Source organism: Podarcis vaucheri (genome assembly GCF_965113315.1).
Source record: "Podarcis vaucheri genome assembly, chromosome: 15".
NCBI classification, from domain to species: Eukaryota; Metazoa; Chordata; class Lepidosauria; order Squamata; family Lacertidae; genus Podarcis; species Podarcis vaucheri.
In genome coordinates, this window is record NC_138753.1 from 34,596,734 (window position 1) to 34,621,361 (window position 24,628).

Consider the following 24,628-nt stretch of genomic DNA (forward strand, 5'->3'; position numbering starts at 1 on the left):
CATTTCAACTTTAAATTAGCCTTCATATTTTTAGAAGTTTTTAACAGGAAAAAGAAATAAATATCCCAAGTAGAAATCAGACCCTCTGGTGTATCCTTTCATCTGGGCCACTGCCAAAAACAGATCTACAGCCTTGAGCCAATGAGCTAGCACCAACACACTCTTGCTCCTTTATTGATCTCTGATACGAAGCTCGTGGCACTATCTTGTTCTGAGCGAAGAGTATTGGTCCACCCAGCCCAGCGTTTTGTGCAGCTGACTGGGAGCAGCTCTTCAAAGGTCTTGGGGAGATACCTTGATGCCACTGATCCTTTCCACTGAAGATGTGAAGAATTGAATCTGGGACCTCTTACATGGAAATGTAGACCACTGTTTGAGGGATGTATAAGGTTCAGCAACATAAGCTGAACTCTGCTCCCTCCCTGCCCCATTGCTGCCCCATGCCTTTTGCTGTCTGTAGCCACCTTAACAAGACTTAAGCCTGACGTAGGAAGAGCTCTGCTGCATGAGGCCAAAGGCCCAGTTAGTGCAATGTCCCTTTCCCACTGTGGGCAGCCAGATGCCACTAGGAAACTAGTGCAACCAGCGGGAGCTGAGTGCAAGAGTGCTCTCTCTGCATTTGTGATTCCTAGCAGCCAGTTTCCACAGGCCGTGGAGGTAGATCCCAGCCACAAGGCACCATGGCCTGCATCCCTGAACTTATGGGGCAGTGGAGAGGCTTCTTGTGGCTCACATAGCCCAACCCATGCAGATCCCATAGCGTTTCTGCCTGCTCCTGGCTTCCTTTTAATGAGCCTCTGGAATTTAATGGCCTGGAATGAAAATGAGCTCAGTTGCACCTTGGGGAGAAGTGGGTGCTATTCAAGGTCGAAGATGAAGGAAAGATGAATGTAGGAAAAGTCCTGCTGAATCTGATCTGAGACTTGTCCAGTCCAACAGCCTGTCCCCTGCAGTGACCATGCAGGTGTCTGTGGGTACAGTAGTCCACTCCTGATGCTGTACCTCAGACACTGGCATTCAGAAGCATGTCACCACTGGTGCTGGTGGCAATACGCAGCCATGATGTCTGGTAGCCATTGCTAGACGAAGTCATTAGATGCTAAAGCTAATCCCCCTTTTAAATCTTCCCAAATTGGTGGCCATCTCTCGGTGGATCTCGTGGGGCCAAATCCCACATTTCGATCTATGCTGTGTGAAGAAATGCTCCCTTTTGTCTGTCCTAAAATTTATCATTCAGATTCACTGGATTCACTTCTACCTGCTTTCTCTACACCGTGCATATTTCTAGATATATCATCCTTGTTGAATCTGCTTTCTCCTCAACTCAAAATCCCCCAATGTTCATCATCTTTCCTCATAGGTGAGTCTCTCCGGCCCCTCAATTAATTCTGCACACCTTTTTCTGTGCAGAACCTAGAGCTGTGTTTACAGACAGCTCAACAAAGCAGTTGTTCCTCTCTTAAGAACAGCTAGACTAGAGCCCAGGCTGGGAATTGGTGGCCTTATGGATGTTGTTAGACTACAACTCCCATGATCTTCAGGCAGCATGTCCAGAAGATTTATGAACTGTGGTCCAGCATCTTGATGCCCCCCCACATCTGGATAGGTCCTGTATCCTGGTTCGTGCTAAAGAGCCTACATCACACGTGTGAAGCTTTTACCTGTGTTGTATCTCGAAACGAAAAGCGCTGACCATGCATATGGAGCTGAAGGGCCATGAAATTCAAGGGTAGCATTCTACACAGACCTCACATGTAATCTAAGGGGATGTTCACATTAGTGGCTTAAAACACAGCCCCGCAATTACCCGTCTCCAGTGCTTTTGGAGATGCGTTTGCATGATGTTTACATTAGAGAGGGGGCAAGACTGTCTTCACCCAACGCACATGACCTTTTTGGCTTCCCCACCCCTGCAACCCCAACTGCCCCGCCTCTTCCTGAAGTTGCCAACTGCACATGCATGCAGATGTGGCACTGTGATTAGGGCGTGGGACTAGCTAGGACCTAGGAGATTAGGGGTCAAATTCCCCACTTGGCCAAGAAGCTCATTGGGTGACCCCGGGTCAACCACTGCCTCTCAGCCTGACCTACTTCAGAGGGTTGTTGTGAGGATAAAAGGAGGAGAACCATGGGTGCCATCTCAAGTTCCTTGGATGAAAAGGTAGAACACAAATGCAATAAATAAATGAGAGATGAATGAACAAGACGAATACATAAAATGCCGTGGCTCTTAGGGTATGCTCACATAACCGCTCCAGTTTTCTAGTCTGATGATGATGATGATGATGATGATATATTTATACCCCACCCATCTGGCTGGGTTTCCCCAGCCACTCTAGACGGCTTCCAACAGAATATTAAAATACAATAGTCTATTAAATACAATAGTCTGATTGAAGCCGTTTTGAGGAAAAATGCATCAAGCAGCAACATTTGTCAAGAAAATACAGGCACATGGAACCTTACAAAAGGACAGTATGAGTGGATTCTCCATGCCCTGACCACAGCAGAAAGACTGATACTGATGAACTGGAAAATAAAAACGTGGCTCCCTTCTCTGATTGGATTGAAGACTTATACAAACTTGCAACATATGAACAACTTGCATATAAACGCAGACTTGCCGTGGACAAATTCAATGATATTTGGAATCCATTCTTACAAACATTGTAAGAGGTTAAGATCTGGTGAAGTACCACAACAACTTTGTAAAGGATGAAAAAAGAAAAGAAAATGCAGTCTCTCTGTGGTTTGTTGCTGGTGGTGTGTGAATGTGCCTTCAAAAACTGGGTGCAGATTAAGTGGTACTGTGAACATACCTGGAGCAGAAACAGTGGTCCACTTATAACTGCAGCTGCCAGTATAATCTTCTTAGCTACTCTATAGGAAATAGCCACTAGAGGGGGATGAGAAGCATAGGTTTCATACTTGTTTGTTTTTAATTTTATCTATTTTTATTTTTTAAACCAGAAGCCTCACATTACTTATGCCAGGTTGAGATGTATGCATTTTCAAGTGTTTTCCCCACCTCTTTGTGTTCTGCAGCCTGCTCTCCTCTCTTCTCATTTATACCATAGCATCGTCCTCTGTGCCCCTCTTGCAACAGCACTCCTGTCTTCTCTGCATCACACACTCGTTCATGCCAACCAGGATGCCACTTTCCTGTGTGCCTGGCTGTCCCCGTGCAGGATACTGCTCCCGAGGCTTAATACAAATAGGTGCTGCAAAAAAATGTAGCAATGTGGAATGCTCCTCTTCAGCGTGCCAGCTAGCCAGCCATGCCCTTTCCAGGATATTCCATTCCTCCCCTCTCCAGTTTTCATTTCCCAGCTGCTGACAGTCTGTGCCCACCGAGGTTGCTCCATTTTCATTGGGCTATGCCCTGTCTTATATACACATGCGTTATTTGTTTTTCCCTGTTTGTACGTCTGCAAACTTTCCGTTGTGTCCAGTGCTTGCCCTGCTCAGAGTAGACTTACTAGAGCCAACTGAGGTTCATTAATTTCAGGGTTCCTCTTCTGTGCAGAGAGAGGAATGGGTTTGCAACGAGTATGTAAGAATGAATAGTGTTTGTTTGTTTTTTATTCACAAATAAAAGGTTTGCAGACTTCTGATTCTAGGCTCGATTCGTAAGGAACACAGTTGCATCAGTGCTGCAAAGAGACTTGGCACTTTGCTTCTTGATGCATCCAAAGTTTGTGTTCAAGAACAAGATGCCTGATATATTTAAGAGGAGGGGACACAAAAGTGAAACTGTGGAAGTTGTTGATCTGTTGGAACCTGAACTTAAAGGGTTTAGATTCCCAGGTGGATCCTACACTCAGAAGAAAGCTCTGCTGGCTTCATAGGTACAGTGGTACCTCGGGTTACATATGCTTCAGGTTACAGATTCCACTAACCCAGAAATAGTACCTCGGGTTAAGAACTTTGCTTCACGGTGAGAACAGAAATCGTACTCCGGCAGTGGGAGGCCCCATTAGCTAAAGTGGTGCTCCAGGTTAAGAACAGTTTCAGGTTAAGAAGGGACCTCCGGAACGAATTAAGTACTTAACCCGAGGTACCACTGTACATTGTTTACAGCCCAAAGCAAGACAGTAACAAGGAAACCTTTTTCTCCTGTTGGTTCAACTTCGGCAGTGTGAGTAAGCTGAAGTGGGAAACCTGTGGCCCTTGAGTTGCGTACCCTCCAACATTCCTCAGATGGAAATAGGGACATTTCTCACTACCTCCACACTAATCTCCCTCAACTCTCCATTTTTGCCCTCCCTAGCAGAGCATTTTTACCGCCACTACATCAATGAGCCGCAGCACACATGCCTTCCAATGTCCTGAGAAAACCCCTCAATCCTTTTTTTTTTATTATTCTTTGGCAGGTTTACAAAAAACACAAACACACGCCATTTAATAAATTTTAGAAAGGGGCAAAATTAGACATGGACACACAAAGCATTGTTTTAAAATAAATCAAGACTCCCTCTTTCTTTCTGACCATGGAGGGTCTGCCCCTGTCTACACCTCAGAGCTGACACAAAATGTGAGGCTAGGCTTCAGAGGCAGCAGTAGTCTCTCCTCCTTGCCTGTTCTCTGGCAGCCACAACAACAACAACAACAACAACAACAACAACAACAACAACAACATAATATATTATTTATATCCCGTCCATCTGGCTGGGTTTACCCAGCCACTCTGGGCAGCTTCCAACAAAATATTAAAATACAATAGTCTGTTAAACATTAAAAGCTTCCATAAACAGGGCTGCCTTCAGATACCTTCTAAAAGTCAGATACTTGTTTATTTCCTTGGTATCTGATGGGAGGGCATTCCACAGGGTGGGCACCACTACCGAGGAGGCCCTCTGCCTGGTTCCCTGTAACCTCATTTCTCGCAGGGAGGAAACTGCCAGAAGGCCCTCAGAGCTGGACCTCAGCGTCTGGGCAGAACGATGGGGGTGGAGATGCTCCTTCAGGTATACAGGACCAAGACCGTTTAGGGCTTTAAAGGTCAGCACCAACACTTTGAATTGTGCTCGGAAACGTACTGGGAGCCAATGTAGGTCTTTCAGGAGCGGTGTTATATGGTCTCGGCAGCCACTCCCAGTCACCAGTCTAGCTGCCGCATTCTGGATTGGTTGTAGTTTCTAAGTCACCTTCAAAGGTAGCTCCACATAGAGAACATTGCAGTAGTCCAAGCAGGAGGATAACTAGAACATGCACTACTCTAGTGAGACAGTCTGCGGGCAGGTAGGGTCTCAGCCTGGGTACCAGATGGAGTTGGTAAACAGCTGCCCTGGACACAGAACTGACCTGCGCCTCCATGGACAAGCTGCTCAAATGAGGAGGCCAGCGGCAGTGGCCATGGAGAAGCAATGGGAGGCCTCTGCCATTGCTGATACCAGCTCATCCTGCTCTCCAAGCTGGGCACTGGTGGCACTGGTGGTGGAAATAGGGATATTCCTGGATCAAATTGTAATTTTTCGTAATTCTGGGACTGTCCCTGGAAAATAGGGATACTTGGAGGGCATGCATGTTTCTGGACACCACAGCTCCCATCATCTCCAACCCTGGAATAAACAATGGAATAAACAATGGCTGCCTAGAGCAAGCTGTTTGCAGGAGAAGGTCTTTGAGCTGCAACATTGGATAAGTGACCTTTTCTCATTCTAAGGCTGTCTTAGGCCCATCGATGAAATCGCCCTTGATGACTTGGTGGTAAAAGTCTTTCCTGGAGGGGGCCCTGTGTAAGCAATTGCTGAGCCTCTCTCCTCTGCCCCCAATTTTCTCAGTGGTGCAGTAAAGTACAGTCATGCCTTGGAAGTCGAACAGAATCTATTCCGGAATTCCGTTTGACTTCCAAAATGTTCGAAAACCAAATCACGGCTTCCGATTGGCTGCAGGAAGCTCCTGCAGCCAATCAGAAGCTGTGGAAGCTCCGTAGGATGTTTGGGTTCTAAAAGAATGTTCACAAACCGGAACAATCACTCCCGGGTTTGCGGCGTCCGAGAGCCAAAACATCCGAGTTCCAGGGCGTTCGGGATCCAAGGTACGACTGTAAGTTTAGACTTTAGGGCTCAGTGGTCCCTTCTTTGGACTGTAATGTGTATCATTTCAAGTGTAGTAAGTCAGCCCAGCTTCATTCTTCTGAATGGGACCCTTGACCTCTGCCCTCAAGTCCTGCCCTGATGACACCACTGCATTCACTGAGGAATACAGGTACATGGAAGATTTCTGTAAAATTTATTTATTTTGTCCTGCACATGTTTCTGCTGTTCAGGAACAGCAGGATAAAGGAGAGACAAGAGCTCTTCTGCATAGCCCTTGGCTCTATATGGCAGGAGAGAATTGGATCCCAGTAGCAACACACAAGGAAGACTTAGAATCATAAAGTTGGGAGGGACCTTGAGGATTATCTAGTCCAACCCCCTTCAGTGTAGGAATATGCAGCTGTCCCATACAGGGATCGAACCTGCAACCTTGGCATTATCAGCACCACGCTCTAACCAAAAATACCTAATGATAGGATGAGATCTAGAGGTCCTCTCCTGCAGAGCGTGGTAATCGCTAGGTATATAAGAGGGTGAGAGTCTGTCTTTTCACGCTTTTAACCTAAAATAGGCATTTTGGGACTCTTTGAACTGAAAGTTGCATTGCAGAAATTCAGGAAAAGTGTGAAAACTGAAGGATAATTCCATTATGATCTGGCTGTGATCTGTCCAGGAAGTGTGATTTGGTTCAATTCACCTGAGAATGCAAACTGAACATCCTCCTATGTGCCTGCACAGGTGTGCAAATTTCATGTCACATCCCTGAAATGTATCCTAAACTCTTTTCTCCTAAGGGGTAAAATTTTCAGTCTCCTTGATAGCAGAATAGTAGCAGAAGCTAGAAAATATTGGCTTGACGCCTTAAAATGTATGAGTGAGGGGTTGTCTTCTTTTTAAAAAGAGAGAGAGAAAGAAATGTAATTATGCAGGTATCTCTCTCTCTCAAATCAGAAGTAAACTTTTTTTGAGGGTGGGAAGAATCAGGGAGCTGCTGCTGACACGTTTTGCAGGTTTCTACAATGAAGCACAATTTATAAATAGTTTTTGCAGAGGCATTAACATAATTACGGCTGTCGGGAATTCGGCTTCAGCAGAACTTGCTTGCAAAGGGTTGCCTTGTGGAGATGCCGATCTCTCTCTCTCTCTCTCTCTCTCTCTCTCTCTCTCTCTCTCTCTCTCTGTGTGTGTGTGTGTGTGTGTGTGTGTGTGTGTTGTTTGGACTGCAACAGAGCTGGCTTTCCTTGGTATCTGGTTACACGAAGCTTCCACGAAGGACCTTTACGCTAAGACCTATCTCACTAAAAACATATCCCTCCATGTAACAAGAAACCCAAAACCAAGCAGGATATTTTAAAACTGAAGCAATGAAGATTAGATTAACTCTCCTCCAAACTGGGCTCTTCTGTTATTATTTTTGGCTGGAATGTGGATGAAGGCAGCTGGCTCCAACGAGGGTCAGGAGAGTCAGTTTGGGTTTCAAATGTGGGGTGGGAAAGTGGGGCTTTCTCCCTTTGTTTCTTTTGGGGGAAGAAAGGGGGAAATGACAAGGATGGGTCTTTGTGTTCCTTGCATCAATAACTGGGCACAAAAGGTAAAAAAAAAAAAAGTTAAAGGATCCCTGGACGGTTAAGTCCAGGCAAAGGCGACTATGGGGTTGCAGCGCTCATCTCGCTTTCAGGCCGAGGGAGCCAGCGTTCGTCCACAGACAACTTTCTGGGTCATGTGGCCAGCAGGACTAAACCGGTTCTGGCGCAACGGGACACTGTGACGGAAACCAGAGGGCACGGAAATGCTGTTTACCTTCCTGCCGCAGTGGTACCTATTTATCTACTTGTAATGGCGTGCTTTCGAACTGCTAGGTTGACAGGAGCTGGGACAGAGCAACGGGAGCCCACTTCATCGTGGGGATTCGAACTGCCAACCTTCTGACCGGCAAGCCCAAGAGGCTCAGAAGTTTAGACCACAGCTCCACCTGCGTCCCTATAAACTGGGCACAACACACCTTCTGGCTGGGCCTCTTTAAGCTTTCCTGCCAGCAGCGCTCCAAGCGGGACTGGGATCTGCCCTTTTCTCACCGTGCCCTAGAGCAATGTCTATGCTCTGCCTCCACTGTCATAGGCTATATGTCCCTAAATATCAGTTGCTGGGAACCACAACTATTGTTGCACTTAGGTGCTATCATAGAATCAAAGAACTGGAGAATTGGAAGGGACTCCAAGTGTCATCTAGTTCAAATGCAGGAATCTCAACTAAAGCATCCATGACAGATGGATTAAATACCTCCAAAGGAGAGTCCACAACCTCTCGAGGAAGTCCATTCTACTATCTGACAGCTCTTACCAACAGAAAGTTCTTCATGATGTTTAGGCGGAATCTCCTGTCTTGTAACTTGAATCTTCCATAGCAGGAGTAAACAAGCTTGCTCCATCTTCCATGTGACAGCCCTTTAGATATTTGAAGGCGTCCATCATATCTCCTCTCAGTCTCCTAGAGTCACATAGAGGAGGGAGAAAGGTTGTTTTCTGCTGCTCCAGAGAAGCGGACACGGAGCAATGGATCCAAACTACAAGAAAGAAGATTCCACCTAAACATTAGGAAGAACTTCCTGACAGTAAGAGCTGTTCGACAGTGGAATTTGCTGCCAAGGAGTGTGGTGGAGTCTCCTTCTTTGGAGGTCTTTAAGCAGAGGCTTGACAACCATATGTCAGGAGTGCTCTGATGGTGTTTCCTGCTTGGCAGGGGGGTTGGACTCGATGGCCCTTGTGGTCTCTTCCAACTCTATGATTCTATGATTCCTCTTTTCCAGGCTTCCAACTTTCCATAGACATCTGGTTAGCTCCTGGGAGAACGGGATACTGGACTAGCTGGGCCATTGATGGTTCAAAAGTCTCTTCTTATATTCCTAACATGGTTTCATTGGAAAACATCTCGGAAATTTTGAAATGGAGGTTTACACAGCCAGCTGCCCCATATGGAAGACCTGAGACCAGCTTCAATGCTAGTGGGTCCTGTTGCTGGGATCCTGAGCCCCTGGTCGTGACCCTGGCATAGCTCCAGGCCTGATTGGCAGAAGAGAAAGTTCTGCATTACAATCTTGTGCAGTAATGCTTTAGCGGGAAAGAGTTCTGACATTGTTATGGCATTTGTACCCTACTTCCCCTCCAAACTGCTCCAGTTGAAGTGCGCACCCCCCTCCGCCATCCCATTCCATCTTCTCAACAACGCTGTGAGGTAGGTTAGGCTGAGAAATGGTGCCTGGCTCAAGTCAGCTAGTGAACTTAATGGCTGAGTTGGGATTTGAAACTTTATCTCCTAGGTCCTAGCCCAAAACACTAACAGCTCCATCACTCTCACTCACATCTTACTGATACCCAGTGCCTTTTTTTCTTGGAAAAAAGGTGTCAGTACTCACCAGGTTCATAGCAATCCACCTGCTACTGCCACTGCCCTTTTCACGGGGGGGGGTGTCATGGGAAACCCCCCCCAAATGTCTGCCACCCAATGGGCTGGCCAGGCAGCCAGCCAGCCACCCACCCATCCTGTCCTGTCCGCTCATAGCAGCTGGGCTGCACTGTGCCTGTGCCGCTGCCTGACCGCACATGCGCAGGCTTGCAGAGGCTTCATCTCCCTCCCCCTCCGTACCCCAGACTTATTGTTTTCCCCTCCTTCCATGGCCCACCCACCGCCACTGCCACTGGCCAAAGAGTGGAAAAGTGGTGTGCATGCGCGACAGCCAAGCGCCTACGCTGTGGGTGCCTCCTAAGCAGTGGCATAGCGTGGGGGGTGCCAGGGGTGCCGGCCGCACCGGGCGCAACATCTGGGGGGCGCGCTCACTGCCTCCGGAGTCGCCGAAGAGCCTCGGGCGCAGGCTGTAGCGGAGCCGCATGTCTCGCGGAACCGCCGAGCTGTGCGCGCGTCCGGGCTGAAGGCGCCCGGCAGGCAGCGGCTCTCAGCGCTCGCCGCGGAGGACGCGCCAGGCAGCCCCTCTTCACAGCCCCGCCTCCGCCGGTGCTGCTGCAGCTGCTGGGCCGTTGCATTTTCCTCGCCTCTCTGCCCCCCTCCACCTCCGGGCAAGCGGCGTCGTTTGGGTGGCAGCGCCAGCGGCAACTCGCGGGTTAGGGGGGGCGCAAATTACTTGCCTTGCCCCGGGTTAGGGGGCGCAAATTACTTGCGTTGCCCCGGGTGCTGAGAACTCACGCTACGCCGCTGCTCCTAAGCCTTGTCCTGTTGTGTGGCTGGGAAGCACAAGTGGATAAAATCATTGATGCTTGCCTTGCCTCCTAAACAACCTTTTCTTAGGAACTGGGAGCATGGAATGGGGGAGGCAATAGTTGAATCATAGAATTGGAAGAGACCACGAGGGTCGTCACAAGATTTGGGCAGGGGGCAGAAAGCTGATGGTACTGAGTACTGTTGAGTGCCGCCAGAAAAAGAAGAAGCTGATACCTAAAATTTGTTGTAGCATTGTAGAGTGAAGACGCTCCAAAGTGTTGAAAGCACCCTTGTATTCATTCTGATTCCTTTCTGGCCTTTTTAGTCGAGGTAGCCTCAAAAATAGTTTTATTGATGCACCCAAGGCAGGTTTTGTTTCCTTTGTGGTTGTCTTTAAAAGTTACAGCCAACTTTAAGAATCTCTTTATGGTATGCAGCTGATGGAAGATGTCCATCAAAGCTTATGCAGCAATAAATCTGTTGGTCTTTAAGACGACACACGACACCCTTGGCATGGCGATCTCTCTCTCTCTCTCTCTCTCTCTCTCTCTCTCTCTCTCTCTCTCTCTCTCTCAAAAGAAAATACCTGTGCTTGCTTTTGTGACTTGTGTTAAGGTTCTTCTTCCCTGAGGCTGATGGCATAGGCCTATAGAATTAACAGATTGCCTTTTTAAAAATTGGTTACGTGATAAATTCCTGCATCAATGACACCCCTTGTCAAGGGACACATTTTATTTCCAAAAAGCGAGATTGGCGTTTTTGTTTTGTTTTTAATCCAATAACAAACAAATGGCGCACTGCTTTTAGTGTTGCCACCTTATGGATATTCTGGGTCCCAGCTCTGCTCAACTCTCCTGTCTATACCATGGTAGGGCACAATTCAGGTGTGTGGGATCTGCCTTGTGTTTTGTTGGACCCCAAGATCCAGCAACAGGAGTGAGGTGCAAAAGGCAAACACTTGGCATGAATTGGTGCCTCTTCGCAGTTGCATCATCGGGGTTTGGGCACTTCAGTTTGTTCTGAAAAAGTAAGTACTATTAAAAGTTGAGCAATTCTGGAAGCACGCAAACCTCCCTGCTGTATGTCTTGGGAGGTAATAATGTGAAAGCTGGTCCAAAATGCTGTGACTGGACTCTGCCAGCGCATAACATTGGTGCTTAAAAGCTCACACTGGTTGCTCACATGTTACCAGGCCATGATCAAGGTTTTGGTGTTAATTTTACAAGGCCCTTAACAACTTGGGTCCACGGTATCTTAAGGGCTGCCTGATCCCTTGTACCTCTACCTGATCGCTAAGATCTTTGGGGGAGTCTCTGTTGATCGTCTCCCAGGGCACAGCTGCATGGCTGACCAGGAGACACATTTACAGTCTTGTGAGCCCAAGGCTGTGGAATTCCCTCCCAACTGAGATTAGACAAGCACCCTCCTTTCTGACCTACAGACTCATGACAAAGAGCTTCCTTATTCCAGCAGACATTTTAAGGCAGTTTTGCTGTTCTTACGGAGTATTTTTTAATTGTTCTTATTTCCTGTATGTGTTTTTTCTAAAACATTTTTTGTTTATGTACACTGCTTGGAAATTCTGACTTTGCAGTGATATATAAATATCTGAAATGAATAAATGAAATATTAAAGGTGGGTGTCAGGGCTGCTTCCAGATCCCAGCTCACAGAGGATCACGCTAGCCAGCGTTCACTTTATAAAAGTCTTTATTGAGTTACAGTTTCCAATTCCAAGCTGCAGCGTGCAGCCCTACGTCTTATAAGCTAGACTGGCGAAGCTCCGTCTAAGTCCCCGCCTCCTGTACACCAACTTAATACCCTAGCCTTACTCCACCTTTTCCGCCTGACCGTTCTTCTCTGGGTCCCTCTGCCCCCCGTGGTCTCTTCCTTCCGGGACTCTTCTGACGCTGACCCCCCGGACCCTTCTGTCTCCTTGCGGCGGGCTTTAGGACCTGGCTCCCTTTCCGGGCTGCTTACTGTGCCGCCTTCCTGTGCATTTGAACTTGGCACGCGCGCCCAACCTTCCACTTTCCGCTTGACCGTTTCTTCGCTCCCCGATGGAGGTGTGGCCACTCCTGACTCATGCCCTCCCCCCTGCGGCGAGCCGCCGGCTCCCGATGCCTGGCGCCCTTCCTCCCCACTGCGCTCTGTTGAGGACGTTGGCCCTGATTTCCAACTGCTGCTCTCTGAACCCCCTTTTGTCCCTTCTTCCTGGGGTGTCCCCCTAAGCTCCCCCCTTGCTCTGGTCACTGGCGCTCCTTTCTGTGAATCTTCCGATTCACTGGAAAGACTCGGAGATCTCGGGTCGTCGTCATTGCTCATCTTTCCTTCGGACTCCTCCCCCTCGCTCTCTGTTTCCTCCCTTGCCCTCGCCTCTGCTCCTGAACCCCTGACATCCGGGGAAGGAACGAAACCACTTCTAAAGCGATTTGTCCATTCATACAGCTACTTAAGGAGATGGCAGCTCCCAATACTATAGAGATCTGATTCTCTTCTTAGCAAAATTTGCAGCTATTTGTTACCTCTCGCTTAACACTGTTGTTCAGGAAAGAGCCTTGGGACAGTGTGTGTTTGAGGAGAGAGACTTTCAAAGCAGGGATACTATCTACTGGGAATGCCAATGCCCAGGAAAGATGTCGACGTGGCGGTTGGAAAACATTCATGTAGTTTTTATGCAAATAAAGGCAGTACCTAGTTTGCATAGTCTGAGAATTAGCTCAGGCTGCAGATTAAACCTGGTCCCGTACCAACTTCCTTTGGTGATGTGGGATGCAAGTGGCCCAGTTCTCTAAGGCAGTTCGTCTTAAATGGCTAATCTGTGATTCATTTCCACTCTAGAAGTTGGGAAGTTAGCAAGGCAAGAGAAAGTTAGGGCATGCTGGATTGCATCCAACCAACCTACTCAGAGTAGACCCATTGAAATGAATGGGGGTAAGTTAGCTCTGTCTATTAATTTGAGTGGGGTCTGCTGTAGCATATGACTCTCATTGGATACAGCCCATTGACTTCCTCCTTTGCTAGAAAGAGAGAATTAACCAGTAATGCGCAAACATCCCTTGGGTCAATATGAAGTGAATTCATTCTGCAGAGCCTAATCATTTGAAAAAGAAAGAAAGAAAGAACGAAAGAAAGAAAGAAAGAAAACCCTTGAGAATAACTTCACTTTCTCCCAGCCCAGTTTGGGCCCATTGAATTCCCAATGAAATCGCATGTGTAGCAGGGTCTGCGGTGTCCCCGGCACATGTATTTTTGTCACCTGCCTATTATTGCATTTATATCTCACCTCTTTCCCAAGGAGGTCAAGCAGCCATACATAGCTCCCCATGTTATCTGCACAACACTCCTGTGAGGTAGTTTCAGCCAAGACACAGTGTGGCTTGGACCCCTGTCAACCGATGAAAGTCATAGCATGGTGGAGAGTCTAAGTCTGAAGGCAAAGAAACCAATAGCAGGTGAAGCCAGGACCAGTGACTGTTTCGTCTCCATTCTATGATTCTACCACTTTCCTCTTTGCTGAGTTCTGCAAGAACAAAGGAGGGATAATAATAATAATAATAATAATAATAATAATAATAATAATAATAATAATAAATTTTATATATATCCCGCCCTCCCCAGCTGAAGCCGGGCTCAGGGCGGCTAACAACAATAAAAATCTGTCCATTTTGGTTTCTCTCGGTTTTTCATTTTTCCATTCTTTAGTTTGGTTCTCCTTATTACTACATCAGCTTGCCATTTTTTTAAATTAAAAAAACCTCCCCATGATACTTCGCCATCCTTTTAGTACTAATTTCTCCTAATACGCAACATTCGCCTGCACTTTTGCCTAATATATGTGTTTCTGCGAAGCAGTTTCCCCGGATGTGATGCAATTTTTTGTATGTTGTTTTGCTAATACGTGTATTTTCACAAACACTTTACCCAAGTTTAGGCTTGTCTGTGTGTAAATGTTGCTGGGCTGGAGAAGTGCATTGCAAAATTCAGAGAGCCACGAATTTTGAAGGTGGGCTGTGTTTTGGTTCTTGTATTGTTTCACAAAGTGCAACTTAGGTGCAATTTGCCTTAAGATGCAGACTGAATTGAATTTCTCCTCCATCCTTAACTGGGGCTGAGGAGCTGGAAGCTGGCAGGCAGTGCCACCTCTTTGATCAGCCGCAAGTAATAATAATTGTTATGTACTGAAGTTCTCACCCTGGGCCAGCAGGGGGATACTGTAGATAGTTTTCACTCAGGTCCACATATGCAAATAAGGGATTGAAAGTGACATTCAGTGATTGGATAGTTACAGAAAGTTGTTACAGTTGCGTTGTACTGGAGCTCTATATAAGCAGGCTGGCTGAACCCTTTAGTTCAGTTCTGTTCTGCCCTGTGAATAAACAAGAGCTGTTTGAAGAATTGCAGTGTCGTCTGATATGTTCACCCACAACTTAATAACAATAATAATAATAATAATATAATAATAATTTATTATTTATATCCCGTCCATCTGGCTGGGTTTCCCCAGCCACTCTGGGAAGCTTCCAACAGAATATTAAAATACAATAGTCTATTAAACATTAAAAGCTTCCCTAAACAGGGCTGCCTTCAGATGTCTTCTAAAAGTCGGGTAGTTGTTTTTCTCTTTGACATCTGGCGGGATGGCGTTCCACAGGGCGGGTGCCACTACCGAGAAGGCCCTCTGCGTGGTTCCCTGCAACTTGGCTTCTTGCAGCGAGGGAACTGCCAGAAGGCCCTCGGAGCTGGACCTCAGTATCTGGGCAGAATGATGGGGGTGGAGACGCTCCTTCAGGTATACTGGTAGGAAGGCAGGCAAAGGAAAGCTGTCTGAAAGCTGGTGGTGGGGGCAATGTGTCCCACCCCCAATGGGCCAATCTGCGCGGTCCAACACTCGCAAACATTCCACTGCCCTGACTAATTTTTGCCAGGGCACCTCAACATCCATGCTAAGAGCTCGGGTACCCTGGGAAAATTATATTTCCCTGCTCGCCAGACTTTGAAGGAAGAGAAAGGAGTTGCTTGATGAATGCAGAGGGGAAGGCAAGGGAGAGGCTTCTGCTTCCTGGCTGTCAAGCTCTGTGTCTCAGTACCTCCATTATTAATGATATGATAGCTGCCAGAAGCTACTTCTGCATGTAAGAAAGCAAACTTCCTCCTCAGCCAGTAAAAGCATCCTTTTTACCCTTCCGTAAGTGCTAAGACCATGACTTATGCAGCAAGCTGAATTTTTGACTATGGCAAGGTGGAAGAAATGGATTAACATTAAGATCCGGACATCTCGCCGGATTAAATATTTAATGTTAAAGTGTGATGGGCAGAGTTTCAAGGAGTGATGTGCTGGACCCTGCAAAGCGTATGGTTGTTATTTTTTTTCTCCATCTGCTGCTGCTGTGGAATTTCCCAATAGCTGCAGAATAATGGTCTGTTGCAGTGCAGATGTCAGGAGGCGACGCGGCTCAAATCAAAATGTGATCTATTGCAAGAAGCCTCGGCTCCAGGACTATCATGTGCAGGAGGAGACAGCAGCTGTCTTCTGTTATTACTCATACAACGGAAAGTTGGGCCCAGCTCTCAAAGCTGGTCATATTAAATGTCAGCGGGGAAAGGATACCGCTATGTGCTCGAAAAAATGTCATCTCTTTAATCTTCGTCTGCATCCAGCAAGCGATTGGGCCCCGTTCGCTTATTTTCCTTGCACTCTTGCCAATGCATGTAGCAGGTTGGAGGCTGCCTATCTGAGGAACGCTGCCAAGATTGTCTGCTGAAGTATAACTTGTGTGCGAACAGAGGGAATGGCTGGTTAGGAAGTACAGGAGAACGAAGATTCTTGTTCTGTTTGTCCATTTTGCTCATAGTTTTGGAAGTACAACAGCAGGGATCATTCGGCTGGTAAAATAAGGGGTGGAGAGGTTGCATAGCATGATCTTTGCAGAGGTAACTCGCGTTCTGATTGACTGTTTGAGGGGAGTTTTCCTCTGTATGTTTCTTTGGATGTCTCCTTGCTATGTGCAAAGCCAGACTTAGGAAAGCCATAATCACCTGTTGCTTTCTTATTATATGCTGGTTTTGTTCAGTTTTGCTCAATAAAGTGTTATCAGGATTTCTTTTCTCTCTGGGCTCCATCTGCGTTAATTAAATGACATTGTGAATGTTGTAGAGAGCACTGTGAAGATACTGTAGTTGGGCAGGCCCAGCAGGAGGAGTGGTCCACATTGTGTTCAGGATTTGCTTGGTTCTGTATACTTGCAGAATGCATGTTTTTCAAATCCTGTGTGATCTGTGAATTTGGGAGAAACCTTTGCCAGGTGTGTACCCAAATAGAAGAAGAAGAGTTTGGATTTGATATCCTGCTTTATCACTGCTCTAAGGAGTCTCAAAGCGGCTAACAATCACCTTTCTATTCCTCCCCCACAACAAAACACTCTGTGAGGTGAATGAGGCTGAGAGACTTCAGAGAAGTGTGACTGGCCCAAGGTCACCCAGCAGCTGCATGTGGAGGAGCGGACACGCGAACCCGGTTCACCAGATTACGAGTCTACCACTCTTAACCACTATACCACACTGGCTCTCATGATTAAAATAGTTCTTTTAATCATGCAGATGAAAGTGTTGTGTGAAACATCCCTTGTGAAAAGTGTGAGAGTCAGTGAATTGGGCCGGAAACATCCATAAGAAGTCATTGAGGCAAGTCCTATAATCATCTGAGTCAACAATGTAGAATCTGTGGTCCTCAAGATGTTGCTTCCATTAACCCTGACAGTTGGCCCTGCTGGCTGGGGCCAATGGCAGTTGGTGTCCAACAACTTCTGGAGGACCACAGATCGTGGTCCGAGCAAATGGATTAAGATGTAGTCCTAGGACAGCAAGAATGCAATTCCTTTCTGATGTTAGTGCTCTATGCCATACGCACGCAGAGCAGAACAACCAGTGCGGTTTAGTTCTTACAGTCTTGGGCTAGGATCTAGGAGATCAGGGTTTGCAATCTTACTCAGCCAAGAAGATCATTGAGTGACCTCGGGCCGGTCAACATCTCTCAGCTTCACCTCCCTCTCTGGGTTGTTGTGAAGATAATATGGAAAAGGAGAGAACCACGTGCGCAGCCTCCTTGGAGCAAAGCTTCATGAGGTGTTGGGGGCTGCGCAAAATGAGGTTGGGGGCCACATTCTGCTCCCTGGCTGCTGGTTGGCCACCTGTGTTTAGGTTGCTGGTATCTGAAAAATGAAAAACTGTTTTTGAAAGAGCGTTACCCGGAACTGGTTTTCTGTGTGAGTATATTTTAAAAGATAAAGAAGCAGATTTAGGCTCTTCGCCGCCTTATATAGAATTGCCCTCACACTGATCTTGCTTGGAAATAAAGACAATAGCGTGAAATATTATTGATTTAATTTCTTGTTTACCTTTCACCATAAGGTTCCAGGGTGGGTTACAGCAATTTAAAATTCAATATTAAAAACAATTTAACGGAAATTACTGTCACAGGACTAGGGTGGGTCCTGAAAATATATATCCTCTTGGCTGCCTAAGGCTGAGGGTCTGAGGCTGCTCATATGGAAATAATGCAGACCAAACTTCTTCGTTATTGTGTGTGTGTTTCAGCCAAACCCTCCAAGTTGGAGAGTGGTTCCTTAGATACAATGAACTGCATAAAGTGAAAGAGGTTCTGCAAAGTTGGGGTAACTTCCTGGGCCCCCTTTTGGAACTGGGAACCATAGGAAGTCCCGGAGACACTTTCCCCCTGTCCCCCTGGTCCCAGAACTCCATGGGAATCTGATTATGAAGGTGTATAGAAATAAGGGACCCCTCTTTTCCGAGGTTGAACACTGTTGTGCTGGAAGGAGAGGTAGTGGCGTTCGTTTATCCAGTAAATCCCAGGCTGGTTTGGGGAGGTGCCTGGAACAGAAAGTCATTGGGCTAGTTGGAAATGGCTCTAGGGATCCAGTAGATGGCAACCTTCACTCTGATTCAACAGGAGACCTGTCACATGCCAGCCACACAGAAGACGATCTAGAATAAATAACTGCCCTCTTTCCATACTTCCACCCCTTCTGGCTCCCCTGCTCTGTGCTGTTCAAGGTGTCGCCCTTCTAGGACATAACTGAACACAGTGGTACCTTGGTAGTCAAACGGCTTGGCTCCCGAACAAATCAGCTCCTGAACGCTGCAAACCTGGAAGTCAGTGTTCCAGTTTGTGAACATTTTTTGGAAGCCAAACATCCGGTGCGGCTTCCGATTGAGTGCAGGAAGCTCCTGCAGCCAATTGGAGGCTTCGCCTTGGTTTCTGAACAGTTTCGGGAGTCGAACGGACTCCCAGAATGAATTAAGTTTGAAAACCAAGGTACCACTGTACCAAGGCTGTCCATGGTCACTGCTAATGGCTTTCTGCCCCTTTCTTCAACCAGTGTTTAACTGTTTCCATTGCACTAACCATTTCCTTCCTGGGTCTTTTTTCTTTTTTTCCTCCTTTTTTAAAAAAATGATATTTATTAGAAGTTTAAGAATTACAGAAAAAAGAAGAAAAGAAAACAACAAAAAATTTGACAAGTCATACATTACAATACATAAAAGAAAAAGCATAAAAAACAACACAACAATACAGCAAAAAACAACAACAATAACATTAAAACACACATCCAATGTTCCATATCTTTATCTTTCATTTACTTGTTTCATCGACCTCCTCACACCTCCCTTTTTGTATTCTAATTTAATTAATTGTTTCAGCAAATTCTTTCCATCTTTCTCAATTTTTGTTATATAATTTATCTTAACGGTCTAACCTATTAATTAACTCAGCAAATCCTTTCCATCTTTCACTATATTCTGTCATTCAATTTACCTTAATTTATTTTAACCTTATCTTACCATAAAAAAACCTTAAAACTTAATACTTATTTGTACATGACTCCTTATATCATTTCTACTAAAGCCAAATAGTTTCATCCCAACATTTTTCCTAATACTCGTTAATTTTACACTAATTCTCAAAATAATTTTTTAAAAACTTTCTTCCAGTCTTCATCCAACGTCTCTTCTTCCTGGTCTCGGGTTTTGTCAGTCCTTCTTGTCCATTCCATCTAGTCCATCAACCTGGTGATCTTATGTCCGAGGCTCTTAAGTCTTTTCCATGTCCTTTCTGCAGATCTTCTTCTTGTTTATACCTGCTTTTCTTTTCCTTTTCCTTTTCGATAACAATTTATTGATTTTCCAAAAATAACAAAACAGACAACAACAACCGAAAAAAGGGAAAATATCATAAACAGATTAAACCATAATGTTTTTGGTTGACTTCCCTCCACTCCCCCTCTTGGTTCCATTATAATATACTTGTTTATGCACGTCCATAAAACCTTATATACATAACAATCCAATTTTAAAACCTTCATCTTATTACAAGTGACTTTTAGAAGTTATACTAATGTAAAAGTCTGTACACAAATCTTAAGAAATATGCATTGAGCAATTGTCCTTTTTTGTAATAGTATGTCCTGCATAGTTCAGTCATTTATTTTGCCAATCGTCTTCTTTATCTTCTTTGGTCGAGGCTTCTTCCTTCCATGAGGACTGGCTGGTCTTGGCCTGGCATCCAGTCTCGCATATCGGAACAGAGTCTTTCGTTCAAACAATCCATCAAGTCCTTTACATCTCAGTATCATAACTTCAATTTTTTAAAACAACAATCATTTCCCACATTTTCTTCAAATCTTTATATGTCTTTTCCCAGGCCTTTTTGACAATTTTACAATGCCACCACATAGGGCAGCGTCTTAAACCCTTTGCCCTCCCTTCTTGTTTCTTCTCTAACACAGTCAAAGCCTCCCAAATCATTTCCCATCTTTATCAGTCAGGTCCTCCCATATCATTTCACATGAAATTCCATTTTTGTCTTTGACTATTTTTACTTTCCCAGGTATTTTCCTCAGCCCTCATTTGTCTACCAGTCCCACCTTGGTGGTTTGTGCTTTCACCTCTTTAAATTGTCTCGCAGCCTCTGAAATTTCCTTTTCTTTTTCTGTGTCTGGTTTCCAGCGTGGAACCTGCCTAGCAGAAAGAATGTCCATTGCAGATCCAATGCTGCTTCTGTCTCTACTCCAGAAGCAGGTGTGTTCCATACATGGGAGAATCGCGTTCAGCTGCCAGTTTAAATATAGGCATATCTCTCTGTGTCTGCACGCGCACATCTATATAGGGATCGCTAATTTGCACTTCTGTTGGAAAAGGTGGCAGACATTCAAAATGACGTGATACATGTTTTGGTAGTGGGAGTGGTGGTGGATGTGGAGGGGTGCTGGAAATCAGCTGTGGTCCCAGCGAGCGGCTAGAGCAGTGATGGCTAAACTTGGCCCTCCAGCTGTTTTGGGACTACAATTCCCATCACCCCTGATCACTGGTCCTGTTAGCTAGGGATGATGGGAGTTGTAGTCCCAAAACAGCTGGAGGGCCAAGTTTGGCCATCTCAGGGCTAGAGGATCCAAGCTGAAAGTCATCTGCACTCATCCCAGGGTCTCATGCTTCTTGTTTACTTTTGTTTACTCTGCTTTCAGCAGAGATGAGAGACCTCTGCCCTGGCATCCTAATGTGCCCCTTCCCCACGCCTCTCTACATGGTCCTTGGAACTATTCCCTAGGTCACATTTCTTACCAGCTTTGGACGCTCCTTGAGTGTTTTCTTGGCATTGGAACAAGCCTCTGAACTCTTACAGCGCTGCTTGCCCGCTTGGATGGCAGATAGAGAAAGGTGTGTGCAGCAAAATGGCTGGCTGTACGATGCTAAAAATGATATCCGTTGCTCCTCTCATTCTTTCGTCTAACTCAGGGGTCAGCAAACGTTTTCAGCAGGGGGCCGGTCCACTGTCCCTCAGACCTTGGCGGGGGGACAGACTATATTCTGAAAAAAATATATGAATGAATTCCTATGCCCCATAAATAACCCAGAGATGCATTTTAAATAAAAGCACACATTCTACTCATGTAAAAACACACTGATTCCCGGACTGTCCACGGGCCAGATTGAGAAGGCGATTGGGCCGCATCCGGCCCCCAGGCCTTAGTTTGCCTACCCATGGTCTTGCCCCATCCGCCACTGGCCCATAGGAACTTGTGAAGAAGGAGATGCAGCCCTTTGGCTGGAAAAGGTTCCCTAGCCTTAGCTGTGCAGCTTTCTCTCTGAAAGGCTGCCTAAATTGGCACATGCAATTTTTATGCAGATTTGTGCCCTAGGCCTTTTGAGGATCCAGCAGCGATCTGGACAGGATGGAATGTGGCTAAAAGACTAACAGACTGAACCACTGGAAGCAATGGAATTAGACTCTTGTGTCTTCTGTACGCTTAGGTAATGCCTCTTGGGTGTGCTACTGAAAGTGAAGATCCCTGTTTTTTCTCTCCTTTGAAACCCTGCCCTGGTATATGCATTTTTCCTCCCCTTTCTGGCACAATAAAATGCATAGCATCAAATTGCAGGGAGTGTTAGAACTGAAATTGTATGCACAACTCTAAAAATGATATTTAGGAATGGTATCAAATTGGATTTGGGGGGTTTGGGCCACAGCATTCCATGTTGTCCATTTTCCCTCAGCCCGTTCCAAATGGGCTCCCTTTCCCTCAGGAAGTCATGTCCAACCAAAAGGCATTAGGTTTTACTGGGTTTCAGGTCTGGCTACTGCTGCTCAAAGTTTGTGATAGCATCCAGGCACATTGAGCAGCAAATTAATGTAGCTGCCATGTTTTACCATGACAGCACTGGGCTTGCCAAACGTAGATAAATGTTACAACTATATCATACGCTTAAAGCACATGGCTTTCCTTAAAGAATCCTGGGAATTGTAGATTAGCTTTCATAAAGCTCCAGTTCCCAGGACCCTTAACAAACTACAGTTCCCAGGGTTCTTTGGGGGAAGCCAAATGTATGGAATGGATGGTTGCATGCCTTTGGTGTAGTTGCCTTCATTGACAAATTACTGACATTGTGATGGAAACCTTGTGGTTTGCTGACTAGCACTTCTGATGGCCTACAAGCAAGGCATTTATTCCTTTAATAATGTGCTGGCCCAAACAAAAAAAACCCCATTTAATACCTATTTCCTCACTTAAATACTGGATAAAGTTCTTTTCTATGGAGTGGCATTTTCAACACCAGCAGTTCCAAGGTAACGTTCAAATCTCATGTAACCTACAACAGAAGGGCCATTTCTATGTTTTGTCCACTTAGAGATTTTTTAAAAATTTTCACTGTTGTTAAAGATAACGTTATTAAACAACAGAACAAACAAGAAAAACATTTCAGTGTTTTTCTCAATAGTGAACACGTTATGGACCAACATTTACTGTACCTAACTTTCCTTGAAATTTTTATTCGGAATCCACTGAACTTTATCCTTTAACTTGATTGTATTCGTTCCTCTTGTTGATTTAAAAAATTTCCCTGGGTTTTTCCGAATGTCTTAAACCCCTTCTTAGCTGACAGCAGCAGATGACTTTATTGCCTTGCTAAAACCCCTTTTTATATTCGAATTACTTTTTGCAGGAGAGAGTATGCTCGCTTCTAATGTGCAAGTCTGTTTGGCACCTTCTGATTTCTCCAGACTTTCCAGAGAGCTGAGAATGTTGTTCTTTCCCTTTTATTTACATTTTGGGGATGTTTCCTTTAAAGAGGAATTTGTTAATCTTAGGAATGTAGCTGCTCTCTCTCTCTCTCTCTCTCTCTCTCTCTCTCTCTCTCTCTCTCTTTGTCTGTCTGAAGCAGCAGAATTCTCTCTTGAAAATGTCAGCAAACATTTAAGTCAGCTTAGACGGATATCCCCATGGGTGAGCCTTATTTGTCAATTACAATTCCATGAGAGATGCCAGTTGCTGTTGCTGCCCCTATACTAAATGTACTTGAGAATATGGGGATAATTTTCTGATGTCTTTGTTTTTCAGCGCTGCTTGCCTCATGACAGAACTCACTGTCCTTACAGAAAAAGGAATACTGCAAAATCTGTACAGTGGTACCTCAGGTTACATACACTTCAGGTTACAGACTCCGCTAACCCAGAAATAGTACCTCAGGTTAAGAACTTTGCTTCAGGATGAGAACAGAAATTGCGCGGCAGCAGCCCCATTAGCTAAAGTGGTGCTTCAGGTTAAGAACAGTTTCAGGTTAAGAATGGACCTCCGGAATGAATTAACTACTTAACCCAAGGTACCACTGTATAGTTATTATGATGCTGTAGATACAGGGAAATATGAATCTTCATGTTTAAGAGGCTGTTTCTAGTCCATAGCGATTGTCTTTTGCAACATGAATTCCTCAGTGTTAGGCTTAAACACCAGAGGTGATTAGAAAGGGGGAGGGTAGGCATTACCAGATTTGAATACAGTGGTACCTCGGGTTAAGAACTTACTGTAATTCGTTCTGGAGGTCCGTTCTTATCGTGAAACTGTTCTTAACCTGAGGTACCACTTTAGCTAATGGGGCCTCCCGCTGCCGCTGCACTGCCGCCACACGATTCCTGTTTTCATCCTGAAGCAAAGTTCTTAACCTGAGATCATATTTCTGGGTTAGCGGAGTCTGTAACCTGAAGTGTGTGTAACCCGAGGTACCACTGCATTCCATATCAGAGATATTTGTTGGTCAAGAGTAGGGATGGGAAATTCTGTCAGTTTTGATTTCTCCAAGTTCCTCAGTTTTGTAGTTTTAAAGTTTACTTCTCCAGCATCCATTTGGGATTTTGTTTTGTTTCAAAAATGAAGTCCTCATGAAAACTGCATCAACATTTTAATCTGAATGTTTGCAAGCGATTTATCTGAATACAATGCAGTTCTGAATGCTATTTCCACTATCCTATGACATTTTATGCACAATATACCCTTAATATAGACATCTTTGCACACTTTACCTGGCTGGATTGCTGTGTTGCAAAATTCAGAGAAGAATTTGAAGGATGGTTTTGTTTTGGTTTGCATACTGTTGTGGGAAGTGAGAATTAGGTAGGTTCATCTTTAAATGAGACCGTAACCCAGTTTATCCCCCTTCCCCTGCCAGGAGAAGATTCATGTGTTTAGTACAGCTGCACTGGAGTGCTGAAGAAGCTGAGTTTGGGTTCTTTCTGCATGGCAGCTGTAAACCAATACAATAGTGTAATGGTCTACAACAGGGGTGGCTAACACCCTCCAGATTTTGTTGGACTGCAGTTTCCATCAGCTCTAAGAAGCATAGCCCATGTTCAAGAATGATGGGAGTTGTAGTCCCACAATATCTGGAGGGCCACAGATCTTACGCCCCTAGTCAATAAGATCTTCAATACTGCCAAGTTTCAAGAGCAGTGTAACCTGAATGTAAACATCAGCGCATGGTATGGAAAAAGTACAGGCAAAATTATTTTGCCTCCTTCTTCACTAT

At 45.4% G+C, this 24,628-nt stretch overlaps 1 protein-coding gene across 3 annotated transcripts in view; it reads left to right on the top strand.

The window, feature by feature from the left end:
• The window catches only part of PKNOX2 (PBX/knotted 1 homeobox 2), a 456,445-nt gene that overhangs the window by 5,480 nt on the left and 426,337 nt on the right, over positions 1 to 24,628 (top strand). Inside the window, exon 1 of one of the 3 annotated variants that reach the window (XM_082200517.1) lies at positions 12,791 to 12,918. The exons of the other annotated variants lie outside the window; for them this stretch is intronic. The gene's annotated coding sequence lies outside the window, so the exon portion shown is untranslated. Of the gene's footprint in view, positions 1 to 12,790; positions 12,919 to 24,628 lie in introns of those variants that run through there. 3 annotated transcript variants of the gene reach the window in all.